Source organism: Periplaneta americana, chromosome 4, assembly GCF_040183065.1.
Source record: "Periplaneta americana isolate PAMFEO1 chromosome 4, P.americana_PAMFEO1_priV1, whole genome shotgun sequence".
Lineage (NCBI taxonomy): Eukaryota > Metazoa > Arthropoda > Insecta > Blattodea > Blattidae > Periplaneta > Periplaneta americana.
The window spans coordinates 58,938,659-58,956,273 of NC_091120.1; the positions used below are offsets into that span (position 1 = coordinate 58,938,659).

At 38.4% G+C, this 17,615-nt stretch overlaps 1 protein-coding gene across 1 annotated transcript in view; it reads left to right on the forward strand.

The window, feature by feature from the left end:
* Positions 1-6,399: 6,399 nt before the first annotated feature.
* LOC138697825 (uncharacterized) overlaps positions 6,400-17,615 on the forward strand; it is a 298,065-nt gene continuing 286,849 nt past the window's right edge. The window contains exon 1 of the mRNA XM_069823372.1: positions 6,400-6,822. The gene's annotated coding sequence lies outside the window, so the exon portion shown is untranslated. The remainder of the gene's footprint in view (positions 6,823-17,615) is intronic.

Genomic DNA, 17,615 nt, shown 5'->3' on the forward strand with positions numbered 1-17,615 from the left:
ACCGAGACAGAGACAAGCGACCGAGACACGCGACATAGACAAGAGACCGAGATTAGTCGCCTTCTGTCTGCTTCCTATAGAATTATATGAAGTACATTTGAGAGCGCGAGACAGAGACAAGCGACCGAGACACGCGACATAGACGAGAGACCGAGATTAGTCGCCTTCTGTCTGCTTCCTATAGAATTATATGAAGTAAATTTGAGAGCGCGAGACAGAGACAAGCGACCGAGACACGCGACATAGACGAGAGACCGAGATTAGTCGCCTTCTGTCTGCTTCCTATAGAATTATATGAAGTACATTTGAGAGCGCGAGACAGAGACAAGTGACCGAGACACGCGACATAGACGAGAGACCGAGATTAGTCGCCTTCTGTCTGCTTCCTATAGAATTATATGAAGTACATTTGAGAGCGCGAGACAGAGACAAGCGACCGAGACACGCGACATAGACGACAGACCGAGACTAGTCGCCTTCTGTCTGCTTCCTATAGAATTATATGAAGTACATTTGAGAGCGCGAGACAGAGACAAGCGACCGAGACACGCGACATAGACGAGAGACCGAGATTAGTCGCCTTCTGTCTGCTTCCTATAGAATTATATGAAGTACATTTGAGAGCGCGAGACAGAGACAAGCGACCGAGACACGCGACATAGACGAGAGACCGAGACTAGTCGCCTTCTGTCTGCTTCCTATAGAATTATATGAAGTACATTTGAGAGCGCGAGACAGAGACAAGCGACCGAGACAGGCGACACAGACGAGAGACCGAGACTAGTCGCCTTCTGTCTGCTTCCTATAGAATTATATGAAGTATATTTGAGAGCGCGAGACAGAGACAAGCGACCGAGACAAAGCGCACGAGACCGCTTTCGGACCAGTAGTGTCCCGCGACAGTCTTGTGCAGCCCGTGTTTTGTGGAGTAAAATACCGGTCCAAAATGTCAGAAATTAAATTCACTGACGAAGAAGACGAGCAATTGGTAGATTTCATCATCATCATCATCATCATCCTTCACGAATTAGGCCTCTGTAGACCTGTTTCGGCCCCATCTAGCAGTCTTCTTAACGGTCTTCCTGGTCGACGATGTCCTCTAGGTTTATATTGCATCATAATTTTTGGGATTCTTGAATTTTCCATTCTTCTTACATGATCTAGCCAATTGAATTTGTATCTGGTGATTTTTTCTTCTACTGACTCTACTTCTAATTGTTCTAAAATTTCTTCATTCCTTTTTCGGTCTAAAAGAGTATATCCTGCTGTTCTCCTGAAAAATTTCATTTCCGTTGCTTTGATTCTGTTCATGTCTTTTTTCTTTAATGTCCAAATCTCGCTTCCGTATAGAAGGGTGGGTAATGCTAGTGTATTATATATTTTTATTCTTGTAGATTTTTGTACTAATTTAGCTTTTAATGTATTGTTTATTATTCCTAGAATTTGTGTAAATTTGGTAATTTGGTAGATTTAGTAGCAGAAAACCCACTATTGTTTGATCCAGAGGTCGAGTCGTTTAAGGATGGGAATACCCGTGATAATATCTGGAAGGATATTGCTGAGAAATTAAACACTTTTGTTCTCATATTTCACAGAATATTTGCACGTATTTTCTGAAAAAACTCTTCTAGAATACTGAGAGAGTTGTTGTGTCGCTTGTCTGGGTCGCAATATCAATTTAGCGAGAGATGTCTCTGTCGCCTGTCTCGGTCGCTTGTCTCTGTCGCGTGCACCCAAATGGTGCCTTTATGTAAAATGTGCCAATCTGGTGAAACTCAGTGGAGTATCCAACCAGATCTGGGAAGAGGAAAGAAAGTTAGTGAATGATGAAAATTGTTCGTTATGGTCTTGATTCGAATTTTCTCTCTCTAATTTCCAGCAATTTATAATTCACTCCACAGCCCTATCAATCACTGTGCCAGTGCATATGACGGGAAGTTAAAGCAGGACAGAAGCGAACAAAAACTCGGATGTTTATCCCGACATTTTCATGCGGGCACGTCATTCTGTTATCTCTGTTTCTCTTTTACAACTATTTATCCAATACACTGTAATTACACTGAGTGTAACTGGGATTAGACATAAACGTGGCCCTTACTTTCCGTCAAACTACTTCATTTTCTTAGTTAGGTTTTCCATTAATCGACTTCATTAATTTAACTGATAGGAAATCGGATTTCCACACCGGATACACAAGTTTGAATGCCAATAGGTCCAAATTAAAATGTTCAGCAACTTCATAATTCTTTGTACAACATTGTCAATTGATTTCATAAGCAATTCAAAGACAGTAAAATAATAAAGGACCAATAGTGGAATGAAAATGTTAACGGAAACTGGCCTGATCAGAATTTAGTTAGCGAGCGGGACTTGTGCTTCGAGACTACTCGAATTTGGATTCGATTCCCGCTTGACCTCATTTTCTGGTTGAATTTGTTAGAGGTTATCTGAAACTATAAGGCGAATGTTAATTAATCACATAGCAGATATTAACGCTATCATCCAATTCAGCAACACCAGTTGATACTAGAGATAGGCATTCCAATAAAAACAACCGATCGCGGGTCAATACAGTACGCGCGGTCGGTAGCTGAATACTGTACGCAGTAGACTGGCTGCCGCGTGTACTTCGAATGAAAACAAAACACCCAACCGAAGCGTCGGTCTCGGTTCTTTCAAGTAACTGCCTTCCACTGATGTGTTTACAGTATGCGCTATGAAAACGTCAAACTGCTTCATGCTCTATCACCTGATTAGTGAACCTAGTAGGTATACAGGTTGTAAGATTTAATAAATAATTTCCAGTTAAATATTTAAGCAATAATAAATTAATACATAAATAATAAAATTTTAATAAGATATGTTGTTTATAAGAATGTAACGTTGCTGTGTAAATTTCGGAGCCGAACCCTGGACTCATTTCGTCGTCATTATCATCTTCATCTCATTCAGACGCTAGATAAGCATATCAGTTGATAAAGCGTCGTAAAATAACCAATTTAAAATAATTATAATATAACGTCGGTTTATAAGCAAAACACATTAACTCGAAAATATTACTTCTGAGAAAAAAGCTTATATAATGTAGGCTACATTATTTATATGTATAAACTTAAAATTGAAGAGTCCACTGCAAGAATGATGGATGTCACTTTCTTGTCGAAAATGAACCAAGACTGTCAATGCATAGCTTAAGACATGTAGAATGTACATAAAGAGTTATATGGCATTAACACTGATAGTCATTGTCCAGTAATGATCGGAAAACACAGTTAAGCTTTGAGTGCTAAGCATTTCAAACTTTCAATTGCTTCTCCTACAAAATGTATTCCAAATGGCATCCATCATTCTTGCAGTGGATTCTTCAATTGGAAAATTAAATACACATAAAGAGAACCAATTCACTAAAAATATTTTGAGGATTCAGTTTTGCCAAGAGCTGTCAAAAACGCCTTTTTCTCAGACGTAATATTTTTGACTTAATGTGTTTTTATGTTAGTCTTTATCTTCTAGCTAAATGAAACAGTTATAATTCTGTATTTTTTTAGTGTTGTATTCGTAACGGCACAGGAAAAAGTAAATAAGCTACATTAAAGAAACCCAGGAGGAAAATGTAGTTAATACTGAAAAAAAATATATATTAATTTTGAAACCAAATGGCGATATTTCCATTGATTCTTTCATTTTTTAAATAATTTCAGCACGAATTTTGTTTGCTCCATCCTTGATATTTCGTGATATGGTCGTTGAATGTGGAATAATATGATATGCATCCACCTTACCATAAGTAGGTCCAATGTCAATCATTGTCTGCGATTAAACATCTCTTAATGTACGCTATTGTGAACATTTTAAGTAGAGTGAACATGTAGATTTGATCTATTTTTATTAAGTACTGTAACTAAAGTAGATTGTCTGCTTTTGAAGAAATTTGGGACGCAACACAAAAGCTTTGTTCTTTTTCATATGCAATCACATATTTACTGAACTACATTAGCCTAAACATTTTCACTACTAAAAAAAAATATATATGGTTTATTTAACGACGCTCGCAACTGCAAAGGTTATATCAGCATCGCCGGTGCGCCGGAATTTTACCCCGCAGGAGTTCTTTTACATGCCAGTAAATCTACTGACATGAGCCTGTCGCTTTTAAACACATTTAAATGCCATCAACCTGGGCCGCGATCTAACCCACAACCTCGAGCACAGAAGGCCAGCTACGCTACTCAGGCCGACTTTTCATTCCTAATATAATGGGTTTGACAAGAAGGATGTTGAGTAATATTATTGATAATATAAAGCAGTATTTCATTTAACAAATTGTGTTATTTAGAGATAATGTTTCCTAATTTAAATGTTAAAATACTTCCTGCTTTTCTGAAATAAAAACACAATGCTAAGCTTCTTATATAGGCTGTTTTGGGTATCAGGCATTGAAAGGTGTTGCAAAAACCTTGAGCGCTCGCGACCGACCGGAATAAAAGCATCAACCGATCGATTATAAATACTCGGCTCTATGCCCTCGAGCGAATCATTACCCTGCTGCCCTCTTTACAACCGAAGACTGACTGGTGCGCTTCGGTCGGTCGTTTTCATGAGAATGAAGAGGACTGGTTATACAGCGTCGTTAAAAAATCGATTAAAAATAAACAGATGCATAGCTTGACTATACTGCATATTTTTACGTCCTTGTATTCCCTTGTTCTCCGTGTATTCCTGTTTTTGTCCTCTTAATCTTATTTTTCTTGTCTTTATCTTGATTTCGGTATATTCCCCTTGTTCTCCGTATAATTCTCCTTGTCCTCCCTCTATTCCTCTTGTTCGCTGCTCCCTATGTATTTATATTGTTCTTCATTACTTCCCCTTGATCTCCTTGTCTTCTCCTTGTTATTTATTACTTCCCCTTGATCTCCTTGTCTTCTCCTTGTTATTTATTACTTCTCCTTGATCTCCTTGTCTTCTCCTTGTTCTTCATTACTTCCCCTTGATCTCCTTGTCTTCTCCTTGTTCTTCATTACTTCCAATTGATCTCCTTGTCTTCTCCTTGTTCTTCATTACTTACCCTTGATCTCCTTGTCTTCTTCTTGTTCTTCATTACTTCCCCTTGATCTCGTCTTCTCCTTGTTCTTTATTACTTCCTCTTCATCTCCTTGTCTTCTCCTTGTTCTTCTTTACTTCACCTTGATCTCCTTGTCTTCTCCTTGTTATTCATTACTTCCCCTTGATCTCGTTGTCTTCTCCTTGTTCTTTATTATTTCCCCTCCATCTCCTTGTCTTCTTCTTGTTCTTCATTACTTCCCCTTGATCTCGTCTTCTCCTTGTTCTTTATTACTTCCTCTTCATCTCCTTGTCTTCTCCTTGTTCTTCTTTACTTCACCTTGATCTCCTTGTCTTCTCCTTGTTTTTCATTACTTCCCCTTGATCTCGTTGTCTTCTCCTTGTTCTTTGTTACTTCCCCTTCATCTCCTTGTCTTCTCCTTGTTCTTCATTACTTCCCCTTAATCTCCTTGTCTTCTCCTTGTTCTTCATTACTTCCCCTTGATCTCCTTGTCTTCTCCTTGTTCTTCATTACTTCCCCTTGATCTCCTTGTCTTCTCCTTGTTCATTACTTCCCCTTGATCTCCTTGTCTTCTCCTTGTTCTTCATTACTTCCCCTTGATCTCCTTGTCTTCTCCTTGTTATTTATTACTTCCCCTTGATCTCCTTGTCTTCTCCTTGTTCTTCATTACTTCCCCTTGATCTCCTTGCCTTCTCCTTGTTCTTCATTACTTCTCCTTGATCTCCTTGTCTTCTCCTTGTTCTTCATTACTTCCCCTTGATCTCCTTGTCTTCTCCTTGTTCTTTATTACTTCCCCTTGTTCTCCTTGTCTTCATTACTTCCCCTTGATCTCTTTGTCTTCTTCTTGTATGCTCCTGGTATTCCCGTTGTACTCCTCGAATTTCCCTTTTCTTATTCATCGCGTTCTCCTTATCTTGCCCTTGTTGTCCTTGCATTCCCCTGTTCTTGTATTCCCGCCGTTTCCCTTGTTTTCCTTGTTTTCCTTTTATTTCCCTTGTTCTCCTTATATTGTTCCTCTTCTCTTTTTATTCCCCTTGTTGCGACGAGAGAGGCTAGAACACTGTACAATTCGTATTCAGAATAACGCATTTTGAAGATCCTGCATAGAGTGAACAAATACGAGTACGGCACAGCTGTGTGCAACCCTTCACTACTTGATTCTTTTTTACTGTGCTCATTGAACTAACCAAATACTGTACATCACTCATGTGAATATTACTGGAAAGAGAATCGTCGATAATCAAACTGCTCACAAACAGCACTGCAAACACCACAAGTCTAGTATGCAGTGATCTACAGAGCATCGAGCAGAACGTGTTGGCTACGGTGAGCGGTGATTCTTCAGTCTTTCTGTCAAGTAGTCCTTAATTAAGCGGGCTAACGAAGCTTCTCAGCAATCTTATATTAATGAATTAGTGAAGTGTTTACTATAGTAACCTATATAAATAAGAAATAAAACGCAATTCAAGGTTTACGTAGAATTTAGGTCGTGGGTTTGGGCCCCGTGTTGCGTATGGTTATTTGTTCGTTGTCTGTGTGTTGTTACGTGTTACATAAAATGAAAATTCAACGTAGTGTTGACACTATGTATCCCACCATGCGCTACATGTATCCAGATATGGACTTAGTTAAAGGATTAAAATAGAGCTTGGACAATAATGAGAAGAAATTTGTGAAATTTTAAGAGATTTCAGAAACAGTGCATCAGGGTTCCAGACAAGATTTTACACCTGTACCGAATCTGTGTTCCTGAGAGTTTTGTAAGTATAAACATAGAATGTAGAATATTTTTGTAATAGAATCAAACTCGAAAGCCTTCCTCTGCGGTTGAGTTCATCCGGTTACAAATGCAATGGGTCCAGTTTCGAATTCCGGCAGAGAAGTAAAGATTTATCTCCTTTCAATAGGACTATCCTTTATTTGTTATGTGTTTTAAGCGATATTATTGTGTACTATTATGACTTAGCAACCTTATTTGTTATTGTCGAAGTTGTTAGTACGAGAACTACATTGACTAAATGGCTCCATTTTTAAAGTGTATGAAATTCTTTAGTTTATTGTTTTTGTATTTAATTTTAGACGACTTGAAATCCAGATCAATTTAAGATACTTGTAGAGGGACATCATTCTATTTTTACTAACATTTTTTATATTAACCTGGCTATACCTTTGGATTAATGGTTCAGAGTCGGAAACACCGTTTGCTACACCCTTCCACGACTGAAGTTCGATGATTCTGGCGTAAAATACAAACAAATCACTTTACTAAGTATAGGAAGAAAAGTAGTTCATCCATTTACGTAAACTAGGAGATATCGTAATTTTGAGTTTGATAATTTTCATTAAGTTTTTGTTTAATCAAAATACAGTACAGTATTAACAATAAGTGTTTTTACTCACGAACTCAGTTATCCATGCGAACGTATTCGTTATGCATTGTATATTATACTGTCTACAGCACATTAGGTACAATATAGAGAATGAAGTTAAATTGAAAAATAATCATAATATGGATATTTAAACACATTTTTGAAAATGGTGGCCGTTCATTTCGATACAGGCTTCAGTTCTTTTGTGCATATTATCGCACTATAAACTATTGCATCTAAATCCAATTACCAGTTTCGTCCTTCGTACTAGTAACTCATGTTGAAATAATTCTATACCTATTACATAAAGAATACCTTACGTACTGTAAATTCAATCTTCACCTCTGTCCGACCCGCACAGATAACATTACTCAGACATGCTATCTACTGTCCGTCCAAGTGGTTATGTCGCAGGATCGTAGAAAGGGGGGCAATCACGTGACAGTTAATTACTTTTATTTAAGTTATTTAAACAGTTGGGGGTGAGGGAAATCAGGATGCGAAGTAGGCAAACGGACGACAGTACCTGTGCGAAAATATGATTCAATATTGAAAGCTCTTTCGTCACTGGAAAACGCGAACATATTTCTGGAACGTACTATATTCACTAACTCAATACTGTTTGTGTTTACTACGACCTTAAGACGACTTTGACTGTATACGCTTGGTTCTGTGAGAACAGTTGGAAGTTTACTAATAGAGGGGATGGGAGTGAAGTACATTAAAAAACTCAGGTACAATAAAAATTGAAGTAAAAATAAAATGATGTCCCTCTATAATGTATTACAATTATCTTAAGTTTCGTGTGAATTAGATAAGAACGTGTTACAAGGAGCGTTTTATATAAGGGAAAACTTTGAAAATTCGAAAACGAGAAAAGTGAGATAATTTTGTGTATTAACTAGTTAAATGCTGAAGCGCTTTGGTTTTAAATTGTCCGCAAGGGACTTCAAACAAGTCAGATTGGCAAAATGATGGCGTTTTTAAAGAGTAAAAGTTAAATTTTTTTGCAGGTGAAATAAAAAATAAAAATTTTCAATGAAAAATTGCGAACTTTCAGCCGTATTTACCCTTAAAAGTGTATGAACCTCACTGGTATTTGAACCCGAGAACTTAGCATCAGCGAACAATTAGGGCGACTTAACAAATACCCATTTTAGGCGAGGTTTAAAGTGAATCAAATAAGAACTGTGTCACTTGAAAATTGGAAAGCAAAAAAAATTAGATAAAAGTTTTATGCACTAACCAGTTAAATGCGGCACCGCTGTCATTTTAAATTGTCCACGAGGGGCTTCAAACACGGCAGATTGGCAAAATGATTGCATTTTTTTAAGAGGAAAGATTAAAATATACTTATTATAGTAGATGAAATAAAAAAAATAAAAATTTTCAACGAAAAATTGCAAACTTTCAGCCGTATCTACCCTTAAAAGTGTATTACCTCAGCGGGATTTAAACCCGAGAACTTAGAATCAGCGAACAAGTAGGGCGACTTAAAAAAACGCCCTTTCAGGCGAGGTTCAAACCCACGACCATGGCTTTCATACAGTGTCAGAATTATCTTCTGCGTACACTTCAACCGACTATTAAATAATACTTACACAGACTTCCTGATACCTAAATGGACGGTATCGGGTCGTAGATCACATAAAGGGAAAATTATCCAAATTAATCTGATACGGCGCCAGAGCAACACAAGGAAGCAAATTGCATGACTCCAGAAACGTTAATATCCTCAGCCATTAAGAAACATTTAATAGTGTGTCACCTCGCACATGACGAAGCGTTGTATTCAATAAGCTCGGCATCGCGTGTACTAACAGAACCATTACCTCAGAGCATGGTGGAATATTTTTCAGCCAGCAAATTACGCTTATAACGAAAATCAATTTTTATAAAGGAAGCGCTAATAATTCAGAGACGTTGTGTCACCCAGCTACTCTTTTAACATAATATAAATAAATAAACCAACCGAATAAATAAATAAATTAATTAAATAAATAAATATTTGCAGGGTGGAAGTGAAATAATTCTGCACATTTTTTAGAACGAATAGCTCATGTTGTATGGTGGGAAGTTTATGGTTTTCTTAGAAAAAAAATGTCCCCCCCCAAATGTTTAACACGCCCTTATTCGGTAAATATTTTGAGTAGGATCATGATTTTTGTCCATATCGACAGAAAATCTAATAAAGAATAATTTATCCCTCTGGTGTATTTCAATAGCGTCGACGGTTTTCGTGTAAATTTAATTAAATTATCAACCAATTTCAAGCTACTGAACTATGCGAGCAGATTCCAACGCCATAGTCTGAGAGGGAGGTGGGAGGTAGTTTACCTAGGGAGACAGACCCGAGTCCGTTGACATTTTACATCTGTATTACGAGAAGAAGTAAAAGTGTGTAGTGGCGATGTTGCCAGACTGCTGAAACTTCCAACTTAATTTTCTAATTAACCGTGCATTTAATCACAAAACGTAATATAGGTTTTCTATTCATTTAAGTGTACCCTGTCGTTCCTTTCAATCTGCAGGATTAATTCACTTCCACACTGTATATCCGCTACCCAGGTCCGGATACACTACAGTCTTGCACACAAAAAATGACCGAACTCCTGCAGCGTAGATTTGTCTAAGAAGTCCAGCTTCTGACAGAGCCTGGTTCACACGAGGAAAAATCTGCAGTAGACCTATTTATAACAATTCATTCTCTGATTGATCTGTTATCAGACACATCTTACTTGACGATGTTTCAGAGGAAGAACAAATTGTTTAAGCCTATATACATCTGAAATCTGAACTAGTGTAATATATAGCTAGTCGGCGATGTATGCAATGGAGGGGGAAAGGAACTGGTTACCTTACTTCTGGCCTAATTGCGTCATAAGTGGTGCCTTGTTGGTATCACTTGTGAGATTCAGACCTTTCTTCGGACAGTTCACTAAACAACATTATAACCATTAAGATAGAGGATTTTTATGTCTCACCTAATTAACCCTTGTATATATCTTTGTTATAAATTATTATTTTGTCGCCCTCGGTAGCATAGTTGGTATAGCGCTGGCCTTCTATGCTCGAGGTTGCGGGTTCGATCCCGGCCGAGGTCGATGGCATTTAAGTGTGTTCAAATGCGATAGGTTCATGTCAGTAGATTTACTGGCATGTAAAAGAACTCCTGCGGGACAAAATTCCGTTATACCGGCGACGCTGATATAACTTCTGCAGTTGCGAGCGTCGTTAAATAAACTATATTTTTTATTATTTATAAACACTTGATTTATAAACAGACAGAAAATAAAACAAATAAAAAAACAGAGCAGAGTCTTGAACTCGTAACTCCTCGTTTACTTCGCAACCATATTAATCCTAGACCATACGTTCAAAGTAACAGCATCATTTGAAGCATTCACAACAAATATGCTAATTGGAACTATGCCGCTCTATAGCAAATTCATTAAGGGGAATTAGCATATTACAGCTGGTAAGTCTTTTTTTCTAAGATTATACATTTAGCTTATTGTATCAATCGTAATAGTTTCTATTTTCCCTACAAGAGAGCTTCATAGTCTCGAAAGACATCCTGTGGAACACTCACTGCACATTATCGATCGAGACATTTGTTAAGAAGAAGTGACAAGGGATTCGTAGTTCAATAGGTTTGTGTCTTGTCAACAATACGTTTGTGTCTTGTCAGTCAGCACCTCTGTGTCTTGTCAATCAGTACGTTTGTGTCTTGTCAGTCAGTACAGTACAATTATTTAGTCCTGACAGTCGCCGGAGATGTGCGCCTGGGTCAGGCGTTTGGGTTATTCACTCGCTTGCCTTCGGAGCGATTGGATGTCATGCGTGCGGTAGACCGGTATGTTTCTAGTACAATTAAGCTGTACTGCATTCCTTTACCGACCGCTTGCCCTTATCTCTGCTCCGGAACTCTTCCCGCTCCTCCTATTACTTCCCCTCTTTCGCGTCGCTGAGCTGTCAGGATTAAATAATCGGTCTGTACGTCTGTGTCTTGTCAGTCAGCACGTCTGTGTCTTGTCAGTCAGCACGCCTGTGTCTTGTCAGTCAGCACGCCTGTGTCTTGTCAGTCAGCACGTCTGTGTCTTATCAGTCAGCACGTCTGTGTCTTATCAGTCAGCACGTCTGTGTCTTGTCAGTCAGCACATCTGTGTCTTGTCAGTCAGCACGTCTGTGTCTTGTCAGTTAGCACGCCTGTCTTGTCAGTCAGCACGTCTGTGTCTTATCAGTCAGCACGTCTGTGTCTTATCAGTCAGCACGTCTGTGTCTTGTCAGTCAGCACGTCTGTGTCTTGTCAGTCAGCACGTCTGTGTCTTGTCAGTCAGCACGTCTGTGTCTTGTCAGTCAGCACGCCTGTCTTGTCAGTCAGCACGTCTGTGTCTTATCAGTCAGCACGTCTGTGTCTTATCAGTCAGCACGTCTGTATCTTGTCAGTCAGCACGTCTGTATCTGGTCAGTCAGCACGTCTGTATCTGGTCAGTCAGCACGTCTGTGTCTTGTCAGTCAGTACGTCTGTCTTGTCAGTCAGCACGTCTGTGTGTTGTCAGTCAGCACGTCTATGTGTTGTCAATCAGCACGTCTTTGTCTTGTCAGTCAGTACGTCTTTGTCTTATCAATCAGTACATCTGTGTCATGTTAGTCAATATGTGTTTGTCTTGACAGTCAGTTCGTCTATGTCTTGTCAGTTGGCACTTCTGTGTCTTGTCAGTTGGCACGTCTGTGTCTTGTCAGACAGCACATATTTGTCAGTCAGTCAGCCGGGGCGGCTTCTTTGTTTATTTCTCCATCTGTCAGCCGGCCCGGCTTTATTTGTCTGTCTATTTGTTAGGCAATCAGCTAGTCCATCTTTGTCTGTCAGTCAATCAGCTAGCCTGTCTTTGTGTATCTGTGAAACAACCAACATGCTTCTCCTATCATTTTGTCTGTTACTCTACTTACCTTTCTGCTTCTACGAGTAAATAGTTGTCCGCTTATCGCCCATTAGACAGTTTGATCGCCCTCCTGTCTGTCTGTCTGTCTGTCTGTCTGTCTGTCTGCCAGCCAGCCAGCTAGCCCTCTGTCTGTATATCAGTCGCCAAATCAATGTACTCGTCGTTCACAAATACTAAACATTCAGGTTTTAGTGAATATACTCACAATAAAGATTATTGACATGAAATTTATCTGATCACACCTTCGCTGTTACTCATTCTGTGATCATAAAATGAATGAAATACCATTAACGTTGAGTGCAGTGTCCTTCCTGTTGCTATGACGTACCTATTCACAAGTTTCACGTTAAGACTCGAGACTGGGTAGAGATAATCTTTATGCACAAAAGTACAAAACATGTCTTCTCTTACTGGAGCGTTTGAGCGCGGTACCAGAGTACAATTTTGAAACAAGAAAAATTAACTTAAGAGTGGATGTATTGAAGCAGAGGACTTGCAATATTCTGTCTGCCGTTCCTGGAAGCTCCTGCGGCAGTCCAGACACCAATTCCCCACCGCCCTTCTCCCATTTTCGTGGATAACTCCCCTTCTTCGTATCTGGTATTTCCCTGTTCCGGTTTATGGCGGTAATCCATAATGGTTTTCCAGGAAAATTCTCCATTCATCCCCTCACCCTTTTCAATTCTACGGTTATAGCCACGCTTCCACTCCCTTGTATTCAACGCTGCTGTTTCGTGGAAGGCAGCTTGATTTCCATACTCGATTGTCTCTTTGAATTGAAATGGTAATTGGCAATTCTTTGGCGGTCCTTTCGTCAACCATTGAAGCTTTTCGGAGGTGATTAAGTGATATGCAGCAGTAATGAAGTAGTGGAGAAATCAAAATGGGAGGGAAAACTAAGTACTCGGAGAAGACTTTTTCAACAACAGCTTTCTTCCCTCCCAGTCTCGCAAGACTTGCCTAAAATCAAATTCCGGTCATTCAGTATGTTAGTCACCAGCATAAACAAATACTTAGAAGACCTCCAACTCAATGTAATAAGATATCTTATGCGAAGTTTTACCGTTAGGTGGCAGGAGCGTTCCATGCGGCACAACATGTTGTAGGGCAATATTATGTCAATTGATTACGTGCAATTGATTGAGTACAATTGATTACGTTCTCCCGCTTGTTGGTTTTCTGTGCGTGTCAAAATTATATTTATAATTATTTTGTACAACCTAGTATAATTTAATATAATTCAGTATTTTCTTACCTCATAATTTAATTTAATTTACAATAAATAATAGCGTAAGCTTATATAATACTCAGCTATTCCCCTTAAGAGATATGGGGAAATCTGAAGTATGCAGAATATAGATACAGTAAATTGAATATTCATTAACCTAAACGAGAACTTTGAGAACGAGGTGCACGAATAAAAATAAATAAATAAAATAAGAACTTTGTCGAAGGTGATTATTACCTCTTTAATCATTTGTATTGTAGGTACCGTACGCTAAAAACAGGATATGCAGCCACCAATGTGTTTTTTATAGGGAAGGGACTATCGAGATTGAATTCCTCGTATTTTTTTTCTAGTTGCAGAAAGATAAAATGCAATGTTTGTAAGATGATATAATATGATCGCAGTAGTATCACGATTATTCCTATGTTTTGTAGGTTACAGTTTTGAATACTATATGGGATGATTTTGAAAATTTCAAGTAAAAACATAGTTTTAATAATTCGTCTGCAGCACATTAAACATTATTCACGAAATGGATTTCACTATGGATCGTTGTGGATAATAAACATCCCAGTTAATCGAGAGTTTACTGCAGGCATAAAATGCTGGCGACTCCTATGCTAGAAGTATTGAATATAATCTACGCTAACATAGCTTGCTGTCGAGGTTGCATATGTTTTTATTAATTTTTCTTTTCCATTTTCCAAAATGAAACTGTAGCCAGCAATTCCTTACTTGAAGTAGTTATTTTTGTTTAATAACTAGCACTTTCGAGGCGCAATTTAGTTAGTTAATTTTTTACAGTTTAAAGCATATATTGAGAATATTTCGGGACCTGAATGAAGACAAAAGCTTTCCCTGGGTTTTACAAGAGTATTTAATGTACTAATATTCTACGTAAATCCTCAATGTTTATATACCGGAAAACAAATAGACACGCAAAGCACATCCCTCAAAGTACACGCGCGCTATCTGTTGGTGCTAGTTCAGGATATCCCTATTATCGAGTCGAGAGACTAGTAACTTAAATCACTCAAGTAGCTAGTAATTTAATCAGTTAACCAGTAACTTAGCAAGTAATTCACCCATTTAGTCACTCGGCCAATTAACTAGTAACTCAGCAAATCACTCAAGTAGCCAGTCACAGTAGTTAACCAGTAATTCAGCAAGAAACTGACAGCCAATCGAGTACTTAATTGATCGTGACTTGCAGAGTTATTACTTAATCGATGAAAGTTCTACGCTTGCTCGTTACTTTGTGAATAGCCTCACTTTTGTTTAAAGTTTTGCCAAACTGCGGAAGCTCTGAAATACCTCATGGAACGTGTAAGAAAGGGAGAGCGAATTACCATCTTATAAATTGTTAAGAGTCAACTCTAAGGTTACTTTCGCAATCCATCATTGCATAATATGAGTAAAAAGCGCCTCGCACATTCTTGTGGAAGTTGGTTCGAGAACACAAAGTCTCAAAGTAATGAGTGTAACTTGATAGATACCTAATAGAGTCAGTAAGGATATAAATAATTGATTAAATGGCGATCTTACTCGTGTTAATTATGTAAGCATGTGCGGCTTACAGCTGTTTCGGTGCTATTCGACACCATCCTCAGAGCCTAGGCCTACTCGATCTCAGCGCTATCTCAACTTCGCTGCCTGTTGTGTGGGTGCGTTCGTGTGATGAAGAGTTGTGTCAAATAGTGTGTGTGTTCTGAAATTGACCTGTGTGTTGAGAATTTGATTGGGGTGTGTTTTAGTGTGTCTGTATATCTCATATTGTTCTAGTGTGTTGAGTTGAGTAGTGAAGTTGAGATAGCGCCGAGATATAGTAGGCTCTGAGGATGGTGTCGAATAGCACCGAAACAGCTGTAAGCCGCACATGCTTACATAATTAACACGAGTAAGATCGCTATTTAATCAATTATTTATATTCAAGTGTTAAAAGTAGTGTACGAAAGATTCAACATGGATTATCAAGACAGTAAGGAAATGTTTTATTCATTTATGCATCTATTTACATGTATACCCATTTTTTTATTTAGTTATCAATGTACCGGTATTTATTTGTTTGTTAAAAAAATTTATTCTTTTTAATTTTTCTTCCACAATAGGATGTCCACATAATATGTGGAGTAACGGTTAGATTTTTCTCGTGAAATTTAGGCCAATATGTGAGACCATTGCCCACCCAGCATCGTGATAATTTGGGGAGTTACAGTAAGTAGCGAAATCCAATTCTGAGAACCAGATACGACTGGGGAAGAAATCTCTTGGTAACCACATGATAACCCCGTACTGGTTGGATGATCTTTCACGTCTGCTGAGGGATTCCAGGACATTTTGTACCCGAAAACTCATACCATAGACATTTCGTCACATTCACACGCTCACATACGCGCGCTCTCTCTCTCTCTTATATATATATATATATATATATATATACACAGATTCACACAATTATGGTATACATATAATGTATGCGCACTTTTAAAACACTGTAAGTAAAGCATAATTCTTGCATACCAGTTTTAATTTCCTTTAAAATTATTTGAGTTAAACGAATTCTTTTACAAGGAAGTCATTTCCGGAGTTAAGAAACAGCTAAATTATGCTTAAACCACAATGATGTCTGTACCAACGATTGTCATATACTAGTTTTTAGGTTAGAACAAGCTTGGAGAACTCGACGACAATTGTGGCGTTGCGTCACTCACCCCTTCCTTCCATCCCCGTGTCATTGACTATGTAGGGGAGGGGATTTGTATTCATTGTCTGTCTTATGTGATTGCGTACGGGCCACAGTTACGTCATTCAACGCCGGTGGACTGTGGACGGGGAACCAACGCTTTCCCCATGCTTTCCACCCCTCTCTCGCCAGTTCTGTTTTCCTGCGCTAGAGGAATATATTGATATAGTTTAAATTTAAAAAATAAAAGGTATTGTAACATTTAATGAGAATGATATAGAATATATAGTTCTTATCATGTCTAGTTCTCATAGAGATATACTGAGGTTGAAATATGCGTACAAATATACAGTATATTTTATTTTAAACAACGGAATAGGTGAATTGGGAAAGAGTTAAACGGATTTTAAGCCATTAGTTTCTAATCGTTAATATTTTTTGCCAGCTATTTATTATTAAAAAATAATGAAGCGTTTGAAATGTCTTTGTATCCTTCTTAAAAAAAAACTGAATTTCCCTTACGCATGCACGTGATTTTACTGGAAACAAAGCTTCGATCTCGCGGTGTTATGATACGGAGTTTCATTCCTAGTCTATTTCTATGTGGTAATTACGCAGATCGCACTGTACATTAAGCTAATGGTGTAACTAGCGGCCATCTAAAGAGGAGAGGATGCACACTCACTCACGCGCACACAGGTCGAGCCACTTACCACCTCGGCACTCAGTAAACACGTACCTGCAACAACAACATCTCGATTAGTTAACTGCCGCCGCAGCAAAGGCAAAGTGATTGGAGCTACGACTGCACAACAAACAAGCATTTGAAAATGATGACTATCCGTGGAACTCAGCATGATCAGAAGTAGTTACCAAGTGAATTAAAATAAAAGAGTTTCAACTATTGAATATTACATGAAGTATCATGTAAGTAGATGCGACTATTCAACAGTAAACGGAAGAGTTTTAATCGAACTACAAAATAAATATTTACTTACTTACTCACTTACTTACAAATGGCTTTTAAGGAACCCGCAGTTTCATTGCCGCCCTTACACAAGCCCGGCATCGGTCCCTATCCTATCAGTCTCTATCATTATATCTCACCTCCCTCAAATCCCTCCCTCATTTTAATATTATCTTCCCATCTACGTCTCTGCCTCCCCAAAGGTCTTTTCCCCTCTGGCCTCCCAACTAACACTCAATATGCATTTCTGGATTCGCCCATACGTCCTACATGCCCTGCCCATCTCAAACGTCTGGATTTAATGTTCCTAATTATGTCAGGTGAAGGATACAATGCTTGCAACTCTGCGTTGTGTAACTT